Raw genomic sequence first — 22,137 nt, forward strand, 5'->3', positions numbered from 1 at the left:
GTTAATTACCTGTATGAAAGCCCACTGGCATTGTACAGAGCACTTCCTAGGATGGATAGCAGTTGATTTACTGACGGACACAATACCGACAGTCATCATCCTGACAGCCAATGACCGACAGTCAAAATACCAACACGGTCAAAATACCAACATTCATTATGCCGACATGTTAAACATGCTGACATAGTCAGAATATGGACATGTCAAAATGGCTACATGTCAAATTGCCGACATGCATTTTTAAGGAATTTTTGCCCAAAAACAGACTTGTTCATACTTAACCATCCCAGTGGACCTGGAAGGGGAATATAACAGTGTGCCGAGCGCAGCGAGGCACCCTGCCCGAAGCATGGTGAGCGCATGGGCGCAAAACACTTAGACGTTGTCCATGTTGACCTATGTCGACATTGACACCAAAAAACAGAAAAAATCATGTCGGTATTTTGACATGTTGGCATTTCAAATGTCGGTATTCTGACTATGTTGGCATTTTGAACATGTCAGCATAATGAATGTCAGTATTTTGACCATGTCGGTATATTGACTGTAGGTCAATGGCTGTCGGGATTATGACCGTCGATATTGTGTCCATCGGTAAATCATACTGAACCCCTTAGAATTTAAGTTGAAGTTCAATGCATATCTCATCATTCATCTGGAGCAGGCACTATCCTATTTAATAAATGCTGCTCCTCACCTCTATTTGGGAGAATTCAAGTGCTTTGCTCGCCGACGGCCACTAGAGCTGACGGCCACCGACAGAGAAATTCAATTGTTGCTCCCTTCGGGTGTGCACAGCTGCCAGCGATGACATTACTGTTATGGTGTTCTGTCATTTTGATGTTCTAGTAACTAGTGTGTGTGTGTGTATGTATATATATATATATATATATATATATATATATATATATATATATATATATATACAGTGGTCGAAGTGGGGCGGTATACGGCGGTATGGTATACCAACACTTCTTCCACTGATCCGGAAATGAAAGTGTGCAGCAGGAGGCGATGGAAGTGGCCATCCTGCTGCACATTGTTCTCCCGTCCCTGCTCGCCGGCCGGCGGCTGTGTGGAGTGCTGTACTAGCTCACAGCCGCCCAGTCATCAGCCGCCCACCGCCGCCGCCACCCGGCTCCCGCATGACACCCCACGGCTGCTCGGCTCCCGCCCCCCTGACAGCGCAGCTGCCCAGCTCAGTCTGGAACTGATGGAGAAGAGTGTCAGTGTGGGGACGTGTGTGTGTGTGTGTGTGTGTGTGTGTGTGTGTGTGTGTGTGTGTGTGTGTGTAAATGTAGCTGCGTGTGTGTGACTATGAGTATGTAGATATGTGGCTATGTGTGTATAAGTGGTATAATGTGTGTGTGTGTGTGTGTGTGTGTGTGTGTGTGTGTGTGTGTGTGTGTGTGTGTGTGTGTGTGTGTGTGTGTGTGTGTGTGTTTGGCTGTGTGAAAAAGTGGCTGGGTGTGTATTTTTGTATATGTAAGTGTGTGTATGCGTGTATATGTGGCTTTGTGTGTATACCTGTACTGGGCCGAGTGGGGGGGCAATATGATCTTTTTCGCCTCCGGGCGTCTGGTATTAACTTACGCCAATGGCCAGCCACCCACCGCTCAACGCCGCCAGCCACCAGCTGCTCACCGCCACCAGCCGCTCACCCGCAACAAATGGCGGTCAGAGGGACCTCACCGCACCAAAGGCCTCCTTATCATCGCCGCTGCCCATGGGTGCCTCCGCCGACCACAGTCAGGTAATGTTCCCCTGCTGTCACCCTCTCTCCCTGTCATTACTGTCCCTGTCCCTACTGTCACTCTCTCTCTCCCTGCTGTCACTGCCGTCACTCTCTCTCTCCCTGCTGTCACTGTCGTCACTCTCTCCTTGTCATCACTCTCTCTCCCTGTCGTCACTCTCTCTCCCTGTCGTCTATCTCTCTCTCTCTCTGTACCTGCTGTCACTCTGGCTGTCCCTGCTGTCACAATTTCAGCTCATTCAGTGTTCTACAATGTGAATTTCGGCTCATTCAGTGTGCTACAATGTGAATTTCGGCTCATTCAGTGTGCTACAATGTGAATTTCGGCTCATTCAGTGTCCTATAATGTGAATTTCGGCTCATTCAGTGTGCTATAATGTGAATTTTGGCTCATTCAGTGTGCTACAATGTGAATTTTGGCTCATTCAGTGTGCTATAATGTGAATTTCGGCTCGTACCGTGTGCTATAATGTGAATTTCATCTCATACAGTGTGCTATAAGGTGAAAGGGGCACCAATACTAGATAGTATAATGGGTTCTACTACACTGGACATGCCCCCTTTTGGGTGACCACACACCCTTTTGGGTGACCACGCCCCCTTCTTTGGAGCGCGTGCGCATAATTGCATCCTTGACTTTTGCATACCCCCACTTTAAAATTTGCACTTCGACCACTGTATATATATATATATATATATATATATATATATACTGTGTGTGTGTGTGTGTGTGTGTGTGTGTGTGTGTGTATATATATATATATATATATATATATATATATATATATATATATATAAACATTTACTTAATTACCCCACCGTAGCTGGGTTCTGTGCTGGCAATTAATCCCAGGTGCAATAACTTGTAGCAAGTACTGGTTATGTATTAACAGCTTTAACCATGCTGATACTTATTTCTATCCAAATATATGATTTAACCACAGGCTACTACATTTATTTTTGTGTTTTCTTTATTACTCATATGCTGCGTATTATGATTCAGGTTACTCAGAATAACCGTGCAGTACTCTGCCGGTGCCAGGCCCTCCCACAAAAGAGGTGACACACAATGATTCCTTACGACGCCGCAATAAATCTTTTCTCCATACCTTTTATTTCTGAGCCAACATCATCTTACTCCCCTTTAATAAATCTACTAGATTATACTATTCAAGGCTGTCATATTAAGTCATATTACTGTGTGTATGGGGCTACCCTCTTTTCTATGGCCTGAGAAGGACAAGTTTGTAGAGTCTTTGCCAGAGAGAGAGTGAAAAAGGACATCCACTAGAGCTACAGTCTCTACTGTATGGTACCATTTAGACCTAACTTGGCTATGCTCACACCAACAATCAGGGGCACCACAATCTCACACACAATGATCTCATACACCCCACATAACATTTCACACACAGTAATCTGAAACCTCCATATAACATACAGTAGATGTGCCCAGTATTTGATCATTGCATCTGAATATTGAAAGCATAGCTAAAGTGAATATTGACCAGGGCTCACCTGGGAGAATCGTAGGGATTGTTCCAGACAGTGGAGGTCAAGCTCCAGAGCCTGGGTGAGTAACTCCCCTCCCATGTCAAACAGCATGAACTGCTTCCTGACCACCAGCCTCTGAATGTAGTCATTAATATTGGTGTATTAGGTGTGTCCTAGCTCCCTCATAAATCTGCTTTGCTAGGTCCCACGTGTGCATGCTTATGTGACCAGGGGCATAGACAGAACATTCCCATAGCAACATTTTTAAGGGGTCCTCGTACCAATGCTTCTACAGAGCAGTGGTGGATTGGAGAACAATGTATGCTCATTGTATGCCCCATAGTAGTGCATTAGCTCTGATCCATAGAAGTGCCTAGTTCACACTATACCACACAGTACCCAAGTTCATATGCCACATTTGAGTGCCACAGTGCACGATATGATAGACTGTAGCGCTGTTAATACACATTATACCATACAGTGACCCTAGTTCAAATTATACTACACCATGTTCCTAGTACATGATATGCCTCACTGAAGTGCCCCAGTTCATATTCTGCCACATTGTAGTGCCCCCAGTTCATATTTTGTCACATTGTACTGACCTTAGTTCATATTACACCACATTGTTTTGACTTCAGTTCATATTATTCAACATTGCAGTGCCCTAATTCACATTATACTCCTTAGTCACCCAGGTTAGTATTACACCACATTGAAGTGGCCCCAGTTAACAATATGCAGCATTGTAATGCTTTCTATACCCATAATGCAATGCAGTACTCCAGGTTCACTGTATTTCACAGTGTCCCTATACATATTATGCAACATTGTAGTGCCCCAGTTCATATTATGTCACACTATAGTGCCCCAAGTTCATACTGTGCAATTACAGTAATTCCAGTTCATATTATGCTACACTACAGTGCCCAGATTCACATTATGCCACATTACAGTAAATTATAAAATCCACTACACATACACCCTTACCATTATAACATCCATTACACATACCACTCACTGAAAATGGATTATCACCCCCTTTAGGCATATCCCTACTTACAGTAGAAGTCTGGTAAGAGATTGTGGGGTTAGCAAATCTTGAAGAAAGATAACGTACCATTTAATCAGTTTCTGTCAATTTACAGGCTTTGCTAAACATGGTTGATAATTTTTATCTCTCCCCTTTATCTCTCTCCAAGCTTTGATAACTCACCACCTAAATACTGTTGAAATCTTTTGTTAATCTCTCTGGGGCAGATGTATTAACCTGGAGAAGGCATAAGGAAGTGATAAACCAGTGATATGTGCAAGGTGCTAAAGGCACCAGCCAATCAGATCCTAACTGTTAATTTACATATTGGAACTGATTGGCTGGTGCCTTTAACACCTTGCACATATCACTGGTTTATCACTTCCTTATGCCTCCTCCAGGTTAATACATCTGCCCCCTTATTTGCCGGTGGTGATACTTGAAATACAGTTGCATCTTTCCTCATCTAGCCTCGAACGTAATCAGTCACGGCGCACAGGGTGCATGAGAGCCGCCAGCTCCCATATGACTCGGCCAGTGCCGGGCATTTTTTTTTACCCCAAAACGTATTCTATTCACATCGATATGTGAATAAGACGCACAAGCAGACTTTACTGATTAAAATGATATGCTGTATTTGTATATTCTGTGAGACTGCAGCTGTATCTGCAACTGAAATGCTATGTTACAGTGTCAGTGGAAACCACTGTAATGTAGCATTTTGTATGCCAATACAGCTGCAGTTTCACACAGAATATAGTCATGACACATATCATATAAATTAGCAAAGCCTGTTTGTGCATCTTATTCAAATAAGACAGTTTGGGGGAAAAATGAATGACAATACACTCACGACTAGGCATGACTAGAAGGGCTGTTTAACGTGATGCAGCAACAATGAGGGAGTACACATCTGTACTCCATACCAGTGCACACCCTGCACCCATTATGCTATGTCCACAGGACTTTGTGGACAATTTTATGACCTGGGTCCAGTGCCCTCTAAGCCTTTGGGCTCCATAACAAAGGAAGCCCCTGCACCCACTGGCGTAACTAGGGGGCCGAAGCCACTGCAGTCGCTTGGAGGCACAGGGCTGCAAGGGGGCGCCGCCCTGCGCCTTCAAGCGACCGCAGTGACTGCGGCCCCCTAGTGCGGCTGTTTTGGGAAGGACATGGAGGGAACAGTGCGCGCCTCTCCTGTGTGTCCCTCCTGGGTCTCCGGCGGCAGCGGCGTGTCTGTTAAATGAAGTGCCCGTTCGTGAGCTCTGATTGGCTCACGAGCCGCCACTTCATTTGACAGACACGCCGCTGCCGCCGGAGACGCAGGAAGGACACACAGAAGAGGCGCGCACTGTGCCCTTCGTGTCCTTCCCAAAACAGCAGCGGGGGAGCCAAGGAGGGGGGCACTGGGGGGCATGTTTGGCACTGGGGGTTTGTACCTGGCACTGAGGGGGCATGTTTGGCACTGGGGGTTTGTACCTGGCACTGGGGGGGGCATGTTTGACACTGGGGGTTTGTACCTAGCACTGGGGGGAATGTTTGGCACTGGGGGTATATGTGTACCTGGCACTGGGGGGGGGGGCATATTTGGCACTGGGGGTATATGTGTACCAGGCAATGGGGGGGCATATTTGGCACTGGGAGTATGTGTGTAGCTGGCACTGGGGGGGCATATGAGGCACTGAGGGCATATGTGTATCTGGCACTGTGGAGGAATATCTGGCACTATGGGCATTTGTGGCACTGGGAGCACAGGCCTAGCAACAAGCATTACCCGCTGGTTACAAGCACAACACCCAGCTCATGAAATCCCTGGCAACAAGCATTACCCCCTAACAACGAGCATGACACCCAATGCATGAAACCCCTGGCAACGAATATTATCCCCGGCAACAAGCTTGAAACCCAGCACCTGATACCTCTGGCAACAAGCATAACACCTACCGCATGAAACCCCTGGCAATGAGCATGACACCCTGAGCATGAAAACCCCTGGCACCGTGCATGGAACCAAGAGCATGAAACCCCTGGCAACGAACAAGTAATTTAAAAGTAATTAGAAGCCTTACTGTAGGACTTAATGTGTAATGGGCATTGCGGTGTGTGGCATAATGTATCACGGACATTGCGGTGTGTGTCATAATGTGTCACAGGCATTACGGTGTGTGGTATACTATATCACAGGCATTGTGGTATGTGGTATAATGTCTCAGGGGCATTGCAGTGTGTGGCATAATGTATAACGGGCATTGCGGTGTGTGGCAAAATGTATACTGGGCATTACTATAAGGAGGAAAAATGACAAATAATGTAAGGGGCATAAATCAGGATTTTTTTTTCCTGTGGTGGCCAACGTCTGGGCGCGCAGGTTGCAAAACTGGGGTATACGGTAGTCTTTTCCTGCAATGCCACGCCCCTTTATGCAAAGCCACGCCCATTTCAGCAAGGCCACACCATTTTTTGGCGCTAGCAGATTCATCGCTTTACTAGTGCCAAGTTAGAAGGGGGGGGGGGGGGGGATGGGCACTAGAGAGTGTTTTGGCTTTGGGGAGAAAAATTTCTAGTTATGCCCCTGCCTGCACCTACTATAGCTAGAACTACACCCATGGTGTATAATCTAGAACAAATCCGAAAGGACCAGCACAGCATAGTATTTTGTATTTTAGATCTCAAAGGATTTATGAAAAAACAATAAGCATACTGACAAAGCGCTTATATGACATGGTCGATTATTATGACCACCTCCTACATTTAACATCAGCAGCACGTAGCCCATGACGTACGTCACATGTCATGTGCTGCTTGATGGGTCTATAAGGTGTGCAATAGGCAGTCGGCACTTATATCACTCATTGCTGTCATGGGTAAAATGGTGATTTATCCGAGTTGCAAAAAGGGATGATTATTGGTTTTCAGGCCAAGGGTGGCAGTATTTCTGAGGACGTGCCATTGATGTGAGAGGTGAGTGTCGGCTACGAAGGTGTGTGAGGTCCGTCCGACATACTACAGTGGAGCAGCTCACCGTCAAAATGACCCTGGGGATATAAGACGTGTGTCTAAAATGACAATTAAAGGAACGAAAGACTGCATAGGATAGAGTGAATATAAGCACCCTGTTTGTTTATGTAACTAAGCTAGATAGATCTGGTTTTTGTGTTGATATTAGTTGATAGGTCACTGACGTTTGTCAATCAAATAAGTTAGCCAATGAGAAGGATTTAGGTAGGCGGGTTATAATAGTTTATTTAAGTGAGGGCTGAGGTAATCTAATTCCTCTTGCCATTTTGTGATCCCAGGGATGGTAAAGTATTCTGGTATCACTCTGTGGGGCTATTAGTATTCTTTATATAATTTAGGCTTGGAATTTTATTCTCTGTTTTAATTTTAATATACATAAAGGGTACATTAGCTGCTGTTTTGTTATTTAATTACATTATTCATTATATTAATTTTGTAAAGTTTCCTGCTTATTGTTTGCGCTGGGCATTAGCTGGCAGCATTCTAAGTGCAGCCTAACAGGATTTTGATATGCATCGTCCCCGCAGCGGCGCCCTCCCCCCCCGTCCCCGCCGTTTGGTTGAGGTGGCTAAGCCTCTCTATGCGGCCGCTGCCTCTCCAGCGGTGAGGGGAGCGCGGCGGTACTCTGTGAGGGGAGCCGGTCACGCGGTCTCCGGCTCCCGCTCGGCGCCGCCTGAAGCGGCTTTGAGCGGTCACCCGCCTCCCTCTCCTTCAGTGCATCGGCCTGGCTGTCGGGCGCGACGACCAGCCCTGCTAGCACATTCCGCCGGCATTAATTTAATATAAGCAGCGGGTCCGGTGCATCGGCCCCCGCTGCAGATAGCCCCGCCCCGTCGCCATTTCAGCAGGCGCAGCAGCCATTATCCCCCCTCCCACAGCTTTAGGAGCTGGGGGGGGAAGCTCGGCTGCAAGGGGCAGTAGTGTAGTAGCAGAGCTCCAAGGGAGAGGCAGTGTATTAGCCTCTCCCATAGCAGGAGCTGTAGATATAAATGTGAGTGAGGTAGGGATGATAGGGGATAATTATAATTCTCCAGGGCCTGCAGTGGCAGTTTCACATTTGACAGGGGGATTACTTAGGATCCCCTCCCTCTCCTTCCTCTCAATTTTTATCCCAGGCAGGTGTGGGCTTTCAGCCCCCGAGCGTGTCATGGTCCCCATATTTCAGCCGGGGGGCTCAACAGGGTGTAATGCATTTGCCTTTGGCCGGGCAGCAGCACTTGTTTAGCCCTCATTTAGGTCAGTTTCTTCATTTATGGCCGTGGTATCAGTCATATACTGTACCTTAATTTATGCAATTTTCAGCCCCCCCCCCCCCCCCCCCCCCCGCAGGCAAGCAATCAATATGCACATTGGTTGCAGCCTGCGTCTAATAAATTAATGGGCGCTCATCGGTTAGGGATGCCACCCTTGCCACAGTTTCCTACAACGGCCAGACCTCCGTCACCACAGCAGTCGGAGGAGAATATTACGCGCGTGCAATCTCATGTACGCGCGCCATCGGTGGTAACTGGCGGGTCAGAAGGGCCGGTCAGGCAGGAAGTAACGCTGTTTCGTTGAGTCCGCAGGTTTTGACTTATAGTGCAGCTTCATTGGACACGTCTCGTCGCACAACGAGGGACAAGAAGTCGCAGGAGAAACGGACGCGGGTCCTTCTACATCTGGAACTGGTGAGAAAAATGTAGTAGTTTAGTTTAGCGCAATTCTTTCTCATTCTGACGAATCATCTGATACGTCTAGTTCGCTGGAGAATCCGCGTAAATTTATGCGGACATTTGTTCAGCCCTTAGAGGGAAACGTAAAAGTTCAAAGGGAGGGCGTAGCGTAGCGATGCAGCTCGGCTCCTGATGCAACTGGGGATAACGTACATTGCGCGAATACAGCAATACTAAGAGGAGTTAGGTCTAAGGTTAGGAAAATGATAAAGAAAGGCCGATTTGTAGACATGTTTGCGATTACGCATGATGCTAAAAAAGCGGTAGATACAGCAAAGGCTGGGGGGCCTGCTGCTGAGGAAGCAAGAAGGAGTTATCCTAACTGGCTTGCTGGAATGTATATATTTGTGGCCTGCTATATGGGGTCTCGTCCGTCAGAATTTATGAATGTTCTGAAGTATTTTCATCTGATACATAATATGTATCCGACGGTGAGGCGCAATGTATGGAGGCAGTATGACGAGTTATTTAGGTTTAATTTTCATTTTGTGATCCCACCCACCCACCCACCCGGCAATTTGAACTTCGGTTTAAAAATTAAAAGTTTTGGTTTTTCTTTTTTGAAACTTTTCGTTGGAGTAATGAGTTATTATTATTCCAGCAAGTGCGAGGCGCAGCGGGCGGAAAGCAGTGCTATTCGGCGGCTTAATTTAGCGCAGCAGAGCTTGGCTAGCATTTCCCGTTTGAGAAAAGGCGAGTCGGTCACTACCTCAGGGGAGGACCAGGTCACCATCTTATGGAGGGACCAGCACTGTGCCAATTAAGGGGAGATGGTTCTACCCAGGACGGATTGCGCAAGGGGCGGAAACTCCGCCCCATTTGTTTAAAGATTAAAGTTTGAAGCCATGGCCGAGTTGACACTGCTTTTTTCGCCACCGGTGAATAATATTTTCAATTCTGATTCGAATTTAATAAATCTGGCTGTGACCTCCAATTTTTCCAATTTATACAGTTGTCTGTGTCATTATTTCTAGGTTTATTGGTTCTAGTTTGTGTAATAAATAAAACATATGGGTGACTTATAGCCCGTCTAGCTGCTGTCCATGCTGCACACGGCAGTTACTCTGGCTATTAGCTGGTGGTCATAATAATGTGACGCAACTGTGTAGGCCCAACAGCAAGAAATACTTATCTATCTGACTCTAGGTTTAAAGGCCATATGAACATCATGAGAAAGCCAGATGGCCATATCGGTGCTTGTCTGCACCTTTCATCGTGATCAACCACTTGGATTTTGTGTAGTTACATTATTGGAATAATATGCTAAAGGTGAAATTAAGAGCACTTCTTAAAAAACTAGAGGCTCAAATTATAACTGGGAAGTTTTGTTTCATGGTAAACACACAACGGAAATGTGGGTAGCTTTTAAAGGGTTGCTTGATAGCAATATTCACAAATTCATTCCCATGAGCAGTAAATGCAGGAATACTAAACACAAGCCTCAATAAGGAGGTCAAAGAAGAAATGGCTAAAAAGAAGCGTGCTTTCAAAACATTTAAATCTAATAAAGGGGAGGAGTCATTCCAGCATTATAAGGAATGCAATAAAAATGCAAAAAAGTAATAAGTGCAGCTAAAATTGTAAACGAAACACAAATTGCTATAGAGAGTAAAACCAATCCTAAAAAGTTTTAGAAATACATAAACAGTAAAAGGTTAAAGAAGGAGAATGTAGGCCCACTAAAAGATGAATTGGGAGCTTTGATAAATGATGATGATAAAATAAAAGCTGAAATACTGAACAAATTTTTTTCCTCAGTATTCACCAAGGAAGATCAGACGGTGAGAGTAGTACATAACGATAGTGAAGGAAATGACTCTTGGCTTGATGCTTCTACAAGTGAGGAAGTAGTCCTGGAGAGACTAAGCAACATAAAGATTAATAAATCACCAGGCCCAGATGGTTTTTATCCGAGGGTTATTATGGAGCTAAGGATTGGCGCATAGCTGAGGTAGTGCCTTTATTTAAAAAGGGAACTAAAAATAATCCTTGTAACTACAGATCAGTTAGTTTGACCTCTATAGTGGGTAATATATTGGAAGGTATTTTGAGGGATAGCATACAGGATTATCTGCAGTTTAATAAGATTATTGGCAAAATTCAGCATGAGTTTGTAAGGGACAGATCATGTCAAACTAATTTAATCAGCTTCTACGAGGATGTGTGCGAGAATCTTGACCAGGCAAAAACAGTGGATGCGGTATATTTAAATTTTTCAAAAGCCTTCAATACAGTACCTTACAGTAGACTGATCACCAAGTTAAGGGAACTTGGCCTAGGATATACTCTTTGCACATGGATAGGTAATTGGCTGGATAACAGAGTACAACGAGTAGTGGTCAAAGGGATGTTCTCCAGCTGGGCACCAGTAGTCAGTGGAATACCACAAGGGTCCGTACTTGGCCCGCTACTGTTCAATATATTTATCAATGATCTAGGAATAGGCCTGGAAAGCACAATGTCAATCTTTGCAGATCATACTAAACTGTGTAAGGTAATTCATTCAGAAAGCGATGTGGAGTCTCTACCAGCGGTGCAAGTGGGTGGGTATGGGTGGGTACGGCGTACCCTGAAGAATTTAGCCGTGGGTACGCCATACCCACTGCTGCCGGCCCGCTGCTCCCTCCCTGTGCAGCTGCTCACACCGCACTGATGCGAAGCACTGGGGGGCATATCTGGCACTGTGGGGGCATTTCTGTATCTGGCACTGGGGACATATCTGGCACTGGGTCATATCTGGCACTGGGTCATATCTGGCACTGTGGGGGCATTTCTGTATCTGGCACTGGGGGCATATTTAGCACTGGGGGGACATGTGTATCTGGCACTGGGGGCATATCTGGCACTGGGGGCATCTCTGTATCTGGAATTGGGGGCATATCTGGCACTGGGAGCATATCTGGCACTGTGGGGGCATTTCTGTATCTGGCACTGGGGGCATATCTGGCACTGGAGGCATATCTGGCACTGGGGGGACATGTGTATCTGGCACTGGGGGCATTTCTGTATCTGGCACTGGGGCATATCTGGCACTGGGGGGCAATGTATATCTGACACAGTGGGGGCATTTGTGTATCTGGCACTGTGAGGCAATGTATATCTGACTGGCACTCTGGGGGCATTTGTATCTGGCACTCTGGGGGCATTTGTGTATCTGGCACAGTGAGGCAATGTATATCTGGCACTGTGGGGCAACGTGTATCTGGCACTATTGGGGTCATATGTGTATCTGCCCCTCCCCCCATATGTGTATCACGACCCCATTTTCATTGGCCACGCCCCATGTGGCATTTGGCCACATCTATTTTTGGAGCACGCGCACACAGTACCTATAAGACATTTTTTCTACTTGCACCACTGGTCTCTACAGAATTACTTATTTAAACTTGAAACCTGGGCGTCTAAATGGGGAATGAGGTTCAATATAGAAAAATGCAAAGTTATGCATTTTGGGATAAAAAACACACATGTATCCTACACTCTAAATGGGGAAAATATAGGGGTAACCGTGGTGGAAATTTTTTTGGGGGTGCTCATAGATAATAGGCTTAGTAACAGTACACAATGTCAAAATGCAGCAAAAAAGGCAAGTAAAGTGCTTGCGTGCATAAAACGGGGCATTGAGACAAGGGACGAGGATGTGATCCTGCCACTGTACATCTCATTGGTACGTCCACACATTGAATATTGTGTACAATTTTGGGCACCATATTATAAAAAAGATATCGGGGAACTAGAAAGAGTTCAAAGGCGAGCTACTAAATTGATTACAGGGTTAGAGACACTGGAGTACGAGGAAAGGCTTACTAGGTTAAATATGTATACACTAGAAAAGAGGCGTCTAAGAAGAGACATAATAATATGTAAAGGGTCATTACAAGGAGTTAGCAGGGGATCTGTTTACTAAAAGAACTCTGTATAGTACACGTGGGCACTGGGCACTCGCTGAGGCTAGAGGAGAGAAAATTCCATACACAACATAGGAAAGGGTTCTTCACGATAAGGGCAAATAAAGATTTGGAACTCCCTGCCGGAGAAGGTAATAATGGCAGACTCTGTAAATGCATTTAAAAACGGATTGGACACATTTTTAACTGGAAAAAGTATCCAGGGTTATAGCATTTAGCATAGTGACATTAATATCTGGGAGTGGTAGAATCATAGTTGTCCATTGGTACTAAACCATTACTTCAGCAGGTGCATAATAATATGAACAGCTTAACACAGAATACAGGTTGAACCCGATGGACATTTTGCCTCTTTTCAACCTCACTAACTATGTAACTAAGTATAAATTGTGTTTTGACAGCCCTTTTTGCACAGGGAATTCTAATTGAAAGTCACATAAAAATCTTTTATCAGTTGTGGAGTTGTAAGGTTGAGTAGGTACAGTAACTTCTATCTACAGTAATTGCATATTTAAGAGTAACCTTTGTTGGCTGTGGTACATTACTAATTAATACTATCTGCCAAGTAAAATTAGACGTTCATGTGGCATAGCATGTCTCCTCATGATATATTTATAACATAACATTTCACCTTTCCTTGATTCTCATATAGGTTGAGTATCCCATATCCAAAATGCTTGGGACCAGAACAGTGTCAGACTGGGGCATGAAGGGCCCACCGGGGGGATGCAGTGGTAGGGGCCCATGCTTAGAGGCTTGGGTAAGCATTAGCGAGTGCATGGTTTGGGTGCCTTGATAAATATATATAGTAAACACTGCTAATAAATGCATGATAATGTACCAGATTAATAAGAGCAATGCACTGTAGAAAATACATCATAGTCCTGTGCAGTCTAGTATAACATATTTATAATGTATAATTTCATTGCACAGTATGGAACCTGATCCCTAGAGGAGGAGTTGGGCCCCCAGGCAGTGGGGCCTACCGGGGGTTTCCCCTGTACCCCTGTGGGACAGTCCGACCCTGGGCCAGAAGTATTTTGGATACCGGATTTTTCTGTATTTTGGAATAATTATATACCATAATGAGATATCATGGTGATGGGACCCAAGTCTAAGCACAGAATGCATTTATCTTTCATATACTGTACACCTTATACACACAGCCTGAAGGTAACTTTAGCCAATAGTTTTAATAACTTTGTGCATTAAACAAAGTGTGTGTACATTGGGGGTAATTCCGAGTTGATCGCACGTAGCTACTTTTTGCTGCTTGTGCAATCAACTAGACGAACGCCGCCTATGGGGGGGAGTGTATTATAGCATAGCAGGGCTGCGATCGCTTGTGCAGCCCTGCTATGCTAAAAAACTTTTGTGTAAAACAAGACTAGCCCTGCAGTTACTTAACCTGTGCGATGAATCCAGCGATGAAGGTCCCGGAATTGATGTCAGACATCCGTCCTCCAAATGGCTCGACACGTCTATGTTTGGATCTCCACGCCCGGAAAACGGTGAGTAGATGCCCCGATCCGCCTCCCGCCTGTCAATCTTCTTGCGGTCCGCGCTGCGACCACTTTCTTCGTTCCCGGCGTCGTTGCCCAGCGACTACCATCGCTGAGCAACGACGCACCTGTGCATTGCGTCTGCCGCGCATGCGCAGAACTGACACGTTCGCACCGCTGCGATGAACCGCAGCATGCGAATGGGTCAGAATGACCCCCTATGTGCACTGCAGGGGGGGCAGATATAACATTTGCAGAGAGAGTTAGATTTGGGTGGGGTGTGTTCAAACTGAAATCTAAATTGCAGTATACAAATAAAACAGCCAGTATTTACCCTGCACAGAAACAAAATTTCGGATTTTTCTTATTGGCTGTCCAAAATATGTAACTTCCGAGAGCCACTAAGATGCTGTTTTGTGATCGGGGTAAATCCGGATAAATCCGAACCCGCATATCTCTAATTTTTGCCTGGGCAGTGGTTCATGTTCCATGCAAAAGTCATCCTGAGATAATTTACATTGATGAGACAAGCTGTTTGCTATTTGATTAATAGATTTATTTCTCTGTATACATAGAGGTCTATAATGATGTAATTAACCTTCGGGGTATAGCTTAAAGCTGAGCTAATAGACAGGACAATGCACTGCACAATTTTCAGATTTTAGGCTCATCATTGTTTCATAAATAGATCCCAGAATCTGCTTACTCAAAAAAACTATGTTGCCTACATACTGTACAACCTCACTCATTGAATGCTGCAAAATACTGTGTGTCTCAATGTTAATATAAGCACTCATGCTTACCCTCATGTAGCCTAATATTAGGTTTAGTTAATAAATGTGTAAATACAAATATGGAATCATTTATTAAAATAATTAATATATAAAGATGTGTGTGTGTGTGTGTGTGTGTGTGTGTGTGTGTGTGTGTGTGTGTGTGTGTGTGTGTGTGTGTGTGTGTATATATGAGCAAATGGTATAAGGGTTCTGGCGACCACCGGTGTGTTAAAAATATGTATCAGTCCATGTATATAATAAAATAAGATATACAAATGTATTTGGTACAGATAAAATACAAATAGAATGATAATAAAAAATGTGTAATGCTAGAAAAAATATATATTTTTAAAAAATAGGAGGAAGGGATGGATTGTGTACTAAAAACACATATACTAGTTTCTAGGACCAAAAGTTACAGAAATAAATATATAAATATATAAATAAGTAAAAAATGTTCGCTAACTAGAATAAATAATGGAGAGTCTTAACTTTTAGGTAGAGGGTCACAGAGGGAGAGCCCAACACGTTTCGTCCTGATGACTTCTTCAAGGGGTACTGGTGTGCTGGGATAGGGTCTCTATATATACCCTCTACCATTAGTCAGTAATTACTGATGTCACTTCCTGTTTCAGAACAGGTCAATTGTTTGTATCTAGATCTTTTGCTAAGAATACATGGATGAATATACATTACTCTATGGGGGACCATTCATATCTAGTAATAAGCTCAGATTCATGAAAACGATGAGAATAAAGTGTTTAAAAAACGTATAATCAAACCGGAGTGCGGCACTTCCGCCACACTTCCGGTATCGGACATGTCTACAATGCGCATGTGCAGGTTACGTTTGTGCTTCTAGTGCCGGAGTGCGGCATATCCGCCCCACTTCCGGTATCGTACTCGTCTGGGATGCGCACGCGTCGTGTGATCTTCTTCTCCAACTGCGTCATCGTCCTTGTCCCGGAACCGGAAGTCCGCTTACGTCAGGTGTCTGTTGTGTAGTTGACCAGGAACTCCTCCTGTGAACCGCATATTGGCCCGCACTCAATGTCATTTAAGCCGGAAACGGACGTGCAGTGTATAGATGGCTTCTAGTCCAGTAATTCATGGTCCATGCCTCGTTCTGGGTTCTGATATATAGTGGAACGCATCGTGGATTCTGATAGAACAATTCACAGATGCCATTGTGATCCGTCGTACATATGTAGAATGTGAAATAAAAACAGTTTCAATTATCATATTATGGTTACTTTTATCAGTATAAGTTAAGGGAAAGAAAATGCAAGGAACAATTATATATATATATGTATATACATGACCAGTAATGGTTCTCTGGGACGGATTGCTGCTCCACTCCTCAATGCAAAAAGAACCAGGCGGCACTCCACGGGTTTAAACAAAATAAGCTGTATTCAAAAGTGATTCAAGGCATTACAGGCATAGTGGACACCAACGTTTCAACGCCTCCTGGGCGTTTTTGTCAAGGTGCTACGCATGACCTAGTTCCAGACTCAGAGTTGGTCACGCGATCGGACTACACGGGGCCGCAGAACGGGACATCGAGACCGGGATACTGAGCATCCAAAGGAGATATTATTATCTCAGGTAATGTCTGTGGGCCTGAGAGAGTTATATATTATGCTAAAGGGGTTTCTGAGAGCTATATGGAAATTAGTAAAAACTCTGAGTCTGGAACTAGGTCATGTGATCGCATTGACCCTTAACATCCTCTCTATTGGTCTTATTTATGTTCATATGTCACATTATACACATCTTTTTCGTAGGTTTGCCTCCTATACATCGCTCTATTTATTTAATAGGATTAGTGACGTTATAAAAGTATTGTTTTTATAAATACTTTGGATGATTGATATTTTATTGTTACACACCTGTTGGGCATCAGGTGATTAAACAGGGTTTAAATAGATCCCTGAATCAGAGGGAGCTTTACTTCTGATGAAGCTAGGTGACCGTGCCTAGGGAAACGCGTTAAGTGTGAAAAAGCTGCTTAATACCAGTACTCCACATCATAACAGGATCCAGATATGGACTTATGCTAATCTAACCTTGGAACATCTGCCTTGGAATTATTCCCTGTGGGACATACACACTACAGCACCATTCGGAGAGACCCAGCTTGGATACAAGTGATACAGCTTGCCTGCTGTTTTTCAAAAGCATTTGGAAGCCTCCGCATATACGGGTAAAACCAGCTGTATTTCAACTCATTTCCCCAGGGAACTTTTGGTTCAGCGTTCCAGTCCGGGATCCTCAGTGGACACTCACTAGCAGCATATTTAAAATCTTTTCAGCTCCACATATGCCCTAACTTCATATGAATGTGTGAATGTTTATTTTATTCATGTTTTTATTCACTAATTAGTGTTTAGCAAATAAATACAAACCTTTCTGAGAGGTAGAGGCCACGGGTCCTCCGTGAGCATCTCTTGCAGTTCCGGGTACCAAGTTCTTCTTGGCCAATCCGGAGCCACGAGTATAGTTCTTACTCCTCTCCTTCTTATGATTCTCAGTACTTTGGGTATGAGAGGCAGAGGAGGGAACACATACACCGACTGGTACACCCACGGTGTTACCAGAGCGTCCACCGCTATTGCCTGAGAGTCCCTTGACCTGGCGCAATATCTGTCCAGTTTTTTGTTGAGACGGGACGCCATCATGTCCACCTTTGGTTTTTCCCAACGGTTTACAATCACTTGGAAGACTTCTGGGTGAAGTCCCCACTCCCCCGGGTGGAGGTCGTGTCTGCTGAGGAAGTCTGCTTCCCAGTTGTCCACTCCCGGAATGAACACTGCTGACAGTGCTACCACATGATTTTCCGCCCATCGGAGAATCCTTGCAGCTTCTGCCATTGCCCTCCTGCTTCTTGTGCCGCCCTGTCTGTTGACGTGGGCGACTGCCGTGATGTTGTCCGATTGGATCAATACCGACTGACCCTGAAGCAGAGGCCTTGCTTGACTTAGGGCATTGTAAATGGCCCTTAGTTCCAGGATATTTATGTGAAGAGACGTTTCCATGCTTGACCACAAGCCCTGGAAATTTCTTCCCTGTGTGACTGCTCCCCAGCCTCTCAGACTGGCATCCGTGGTCACCAGCATCCAATCCTGAATGCCGAATCTGCGGCCCTCTAGAAGATGAGCACTCTGTAACCACCACAGGAGAGACACCCTTGTCCTTGGAGATAGGGTTATCCGCTGATGCATCTGAAGATGCGATCCGGACCATTTGTCCAGCAGATCCCACTGAAAAGTTCTTGCATGGAATCTTCCGAATGGAATTGCTTCGTAAGAAGCCACCATTTTTCCCAGGACTCTCGTGCATTGATGCACTGACACTTGGCCTGGTTTTAGGAGGTTCCTGACTAGCTCGGATAACTCCCTGGCCTTCTCCTCCGGGAGAAACACCTTTTTCTGGACTGTGTCCAGAATCATCCCCAGGAACAGTAGACGTGTTGTTGGAATCAGCTGTGATTTTGGGATATTTAGAATCCACCCGTGCTGACGTAGCACTACCTGAGACAGTGCTACTCCGAACTCTAACTGTTCCCTGGATCTTGCCCTTATCAGGAGATCGTCCAAGTAAGGGATAATTAAGACGCCTTCTCTTCGAAGAAGAATCATCATTTCGGCCATTACCTTGGTAAAGACCCTGGGTGCCGTGGACAATCCAAACGGCAGCGTCTGAAACTGATAATGACAGTTTTGAACCACAAACCTGAGGTACCCCTGGTGAGAAGGGAAGATTGGGACATGGAGATAAGCATCTTTGATGTCCAGAGATACCATATAGTCCCCTTCTTCCAGGTTCGCTATCACTGCTCTGAGTGATTCCATCTTGAATTTGAACCTTTTTATGTAAGTGTTCAAGGATTTCAGATTTAAAATTGGTCTCACCGAGCCGTCCGGCTTCGGTACCACAAACAGCGTGGAATAATACCCCTTTCCCTGTTGTAGGAGGGGTACCTTGATTATCACCTGCTGGGAATACAGCTTGTGGATAGCTTCCAATACTGCCTCCCTGTCGGAGGGAGACGTTGGAAGAGCAGACTTCAGGAATCGGCGAGGGGGAGACGTCTCGAATTCCAATTTGTACCCCTGTGATACTACCTGCAGGATCCAGGGGTCCACTTGCGAGTGAGCCCACTGCGCGTTGAAATTTTTGAGACGGGCCCCCACCGTGCCTGAGTCCGCTTGTAAAGCCCCAGCGTCATGCTGAAGACTTGGCAGAAGCGGGGGAGGGCTTCTGCTCCTGGGAAGAGGCTGTCTGGTGCAGTCTTTTTCCTCTTCCTCTGCCCCGGGGCAGAAATGAGTGGCCTTTTGCTCGCTTGTTCTTATAGGAACGAAAGGACTGAGTTTGAAAAGACGGTGTCTTTTTCTGCTGAGAGGTGACCTGGGGTAAAAAGGTGGACTTTCCTGCCGTTGCCGTGGCCACCAGGTCTGATAGACCGACCCCAAATAACTCCTCCCCTTTATACGGCAATACTTCCATATGTCGTTTGGAATCTGCATCACCTGACCACTGTCGCGTCCATAACGCCCTTCTGGCAGAAAGGGACATCGCACTCACTCTTGATGCCAGGGTGCAAATATCCCTCTGTGCATCACGCATATATAGTAATGCATCCTTTAAATGCTCTATAGTTAATAAAATACTGTCCCTATCCAGGGTATCAATATTTTCAGTCAGGGAATCCGACCAAGCCACTCCAGCGCTGCACAGCCAGGCTGAGGCGATTGCTGGTCGCAGTATAACACCAGTATGTGTGTATATACCTTTTAGGATATTTTCCAGCCTTCTATCAGCTGGTTCCTTGAGGGCGGCCGTATCAGGAGACGGTAACGCCACTTGTTTTGATAAGCGTGTGAGCGCCTTATCTACCCTAGGGGGTGTTTCCCAACGTGCCCTAACCTCTGGCGGGAAAGGGTATAGTGCCAATAATTTGTTAGAAATCAGCAGTTTTTTATCGGGGGAAACCCACGCTTTTTCACACACCTCATTTAATTCCTCTGATTCAGGAAAAACTACTGGTAGTTTTTTCACACCCCACATAATACCCTTTTTTGTGGTACTTGTAGTGTCAGAAATGTTCAATGCCTCCTTCATTGCCGTGATCATGTAACGTGTGGCCCTACTGGACATTACGTTTGTCTCCTCACCGTCGACACTGGATTCAGTATCCGTGTCTGGGTCTGTGTCGACCATCTGAGGTAACGGGCGTTTTAGCGCCCCTGACGGTGTCTGAGACGCCTGAACAGGCACTAACTGATTTGCCGGCTGTCTCATGTCGTCAACAGTTTTTTGCAAAGTGCTGACATTGTCACGTAATTCTTTAAATACGACCATCCAGTCAGGTGTCGACTCCCTAGGGGGTGACATCACTAACACAGGCAATTGCTCTGCTTCCACATCATTTTCCTCCTCATACATGTCGACACAATCGTACCGACACCCAGCACACACACAGGGAATGCTCTGATAGAGGACAGGACCCCACTAGCCCTTTGGGGAGACAGAGGGAGAGTTTGCCAGCACACACCAGAGCGCTATATATATGCAGGGATAACCTTATATAAGTGTTACTCCCTGTTATAGCTGCTGTATTATATATTAGCTGCCAATAGTGCCCCCCCTCTCTTGTTTTACCCTGATTCTTGTAGCAGGACTGCAGGGGAGAGTCAGGGAGCCGTCCTTCCAGCGGAGCTGTGAGGGAAAATGGCGCTTGTGTGCTGAGGAGATAGGCTCCGCCCCCTTCTCGGCTGCCTTTTCTCCCGCTTTTTTCAGGAAAACTGGCAGGGGTTAAATGCATCCATATAGCCTAGGATCTATATGTGATGCATTTATTTAGCCATATAAGGTTTTTATAGTGTTTTATTGCGTCTCAGGGCGCTCCCCCCCAGCGCCCTGCACCCTCAGTGACCGGAGTGTGAAGTGTGCTGAGAGCAATGGCGCACAGCTGCAGTGCTGTGCGCTACCTTATTTGAAGACAGGAACGTCTTCTGCCGCCGCTTTCTGCGGACCTCTTCGCTCTTCTGGCTCTGTAAGGGGGCCGGCGGCGCGGCTCCGGGACCCATCCAGGCTGAACCTGTGATCGTCCCTCTGGAGCTAATGTCCAGTAGCCAAGAAGCCCAATCCACTCTGCACGCAGGTGAGTTCGCTTCTTCTCCCCTTAGTCCCACGATGCAGTGAGCCTGTTGCCAGCAGTACTCACTGAAAATAAAAAACCTATTTAAACTTTTACTTCTAAGCAGCTCAGGAGAGCTACCTAGCATGCACCCTTCTCGTTCGGGCACAAAAATCTAACTGAGGCTTGGAGGAGGGTCATAGGGGGAGGAGCCAGTGCACACCAGCTAGTCTAAAGCTTTTACTTTTGTGCCCAGTCTCCTGCGGAGCCGCTATCCCCCATGGTCCTTACGGAAGTCCCAGCATCCACTAGGACGTCAGAGAAATATATATATAAATAATTATACACCTGTATATGTATATTAACTAATATATATGAGTATATTTAATTGTGGATGTACTAGAAAGGGGGGTAGTGTTGGTTCAGAAGGAGGGGATATGTATTTCTTGTGTACATTAAAAAATAGAGGGGGAGGGCGCTTAAAGCTAAAATGCTGCTGCCGTTGTTATAAGAGAGCCCCCGTGCCAGTACATGGAGCCGTGTGCAGAGGAAAGGGACCCGCGCGCGCCGGTAGTATAGGAGGGTATAGAGTGGAGAGGATCCGCAAGCCGGTGAATGAGTGCCGGCTGCAGAGAAGGAGTCCGCGAGCGGGTAGTTCAAGGGATATAAAAGGCGCTCCCGCTAGCGGATGCCAGGCTGCTGTTCCCTTGGTCAGTGTGAGCACCCAGTTCCCCAGTGCGCCGCTGCAAAGAGCTGTATGCTGTAAACATACAGCGGCGCTACTGAAACTGAGTAGCTT

General features: G+C 45.7%; 1 protein-coding gene across 3 annotated transcripts in view; it reads right to left on the reverse strand.

Moving 5' to 3' along the window:
* LOC134948922 (putative nuclease HARBI1) overlaps window positions 1-15,785 on the reverse strand; it is a 112,086-nt gene extending 96,301 nt beyond the window's left edge. For all 3 annotated transcript variants that reach the window (XM_063937210.1, XM_063937208.1, XM_063937209.1), the window contains exon 1: window positions 15,689-15,785. The gene's annotated coding sequence lies outside the window, so the exon portion shown is untranslated. The remainder of the gene's footprint in view (window positions 1-15,688) is intronic.
* Between the last annotated feature and the right edge of the window lie 6,352 nt (window positions 15,786-22,137).

This window comes from Pseudophryne corroboree, chromosome 8 (assembly GCF_028390025.1).
Source record: "Pseudophryne corroboree isolate aPseCor3 chromosome 8, aPseCor3.hap2, whole genome shotgun sequence".
Taxonomy (NCBI): Eukaryota; Metazoa; Chordata; class Amphibia; order Anura; family Myobatrachidae; genus Pseudophryne; species Pseudophryne corroboree.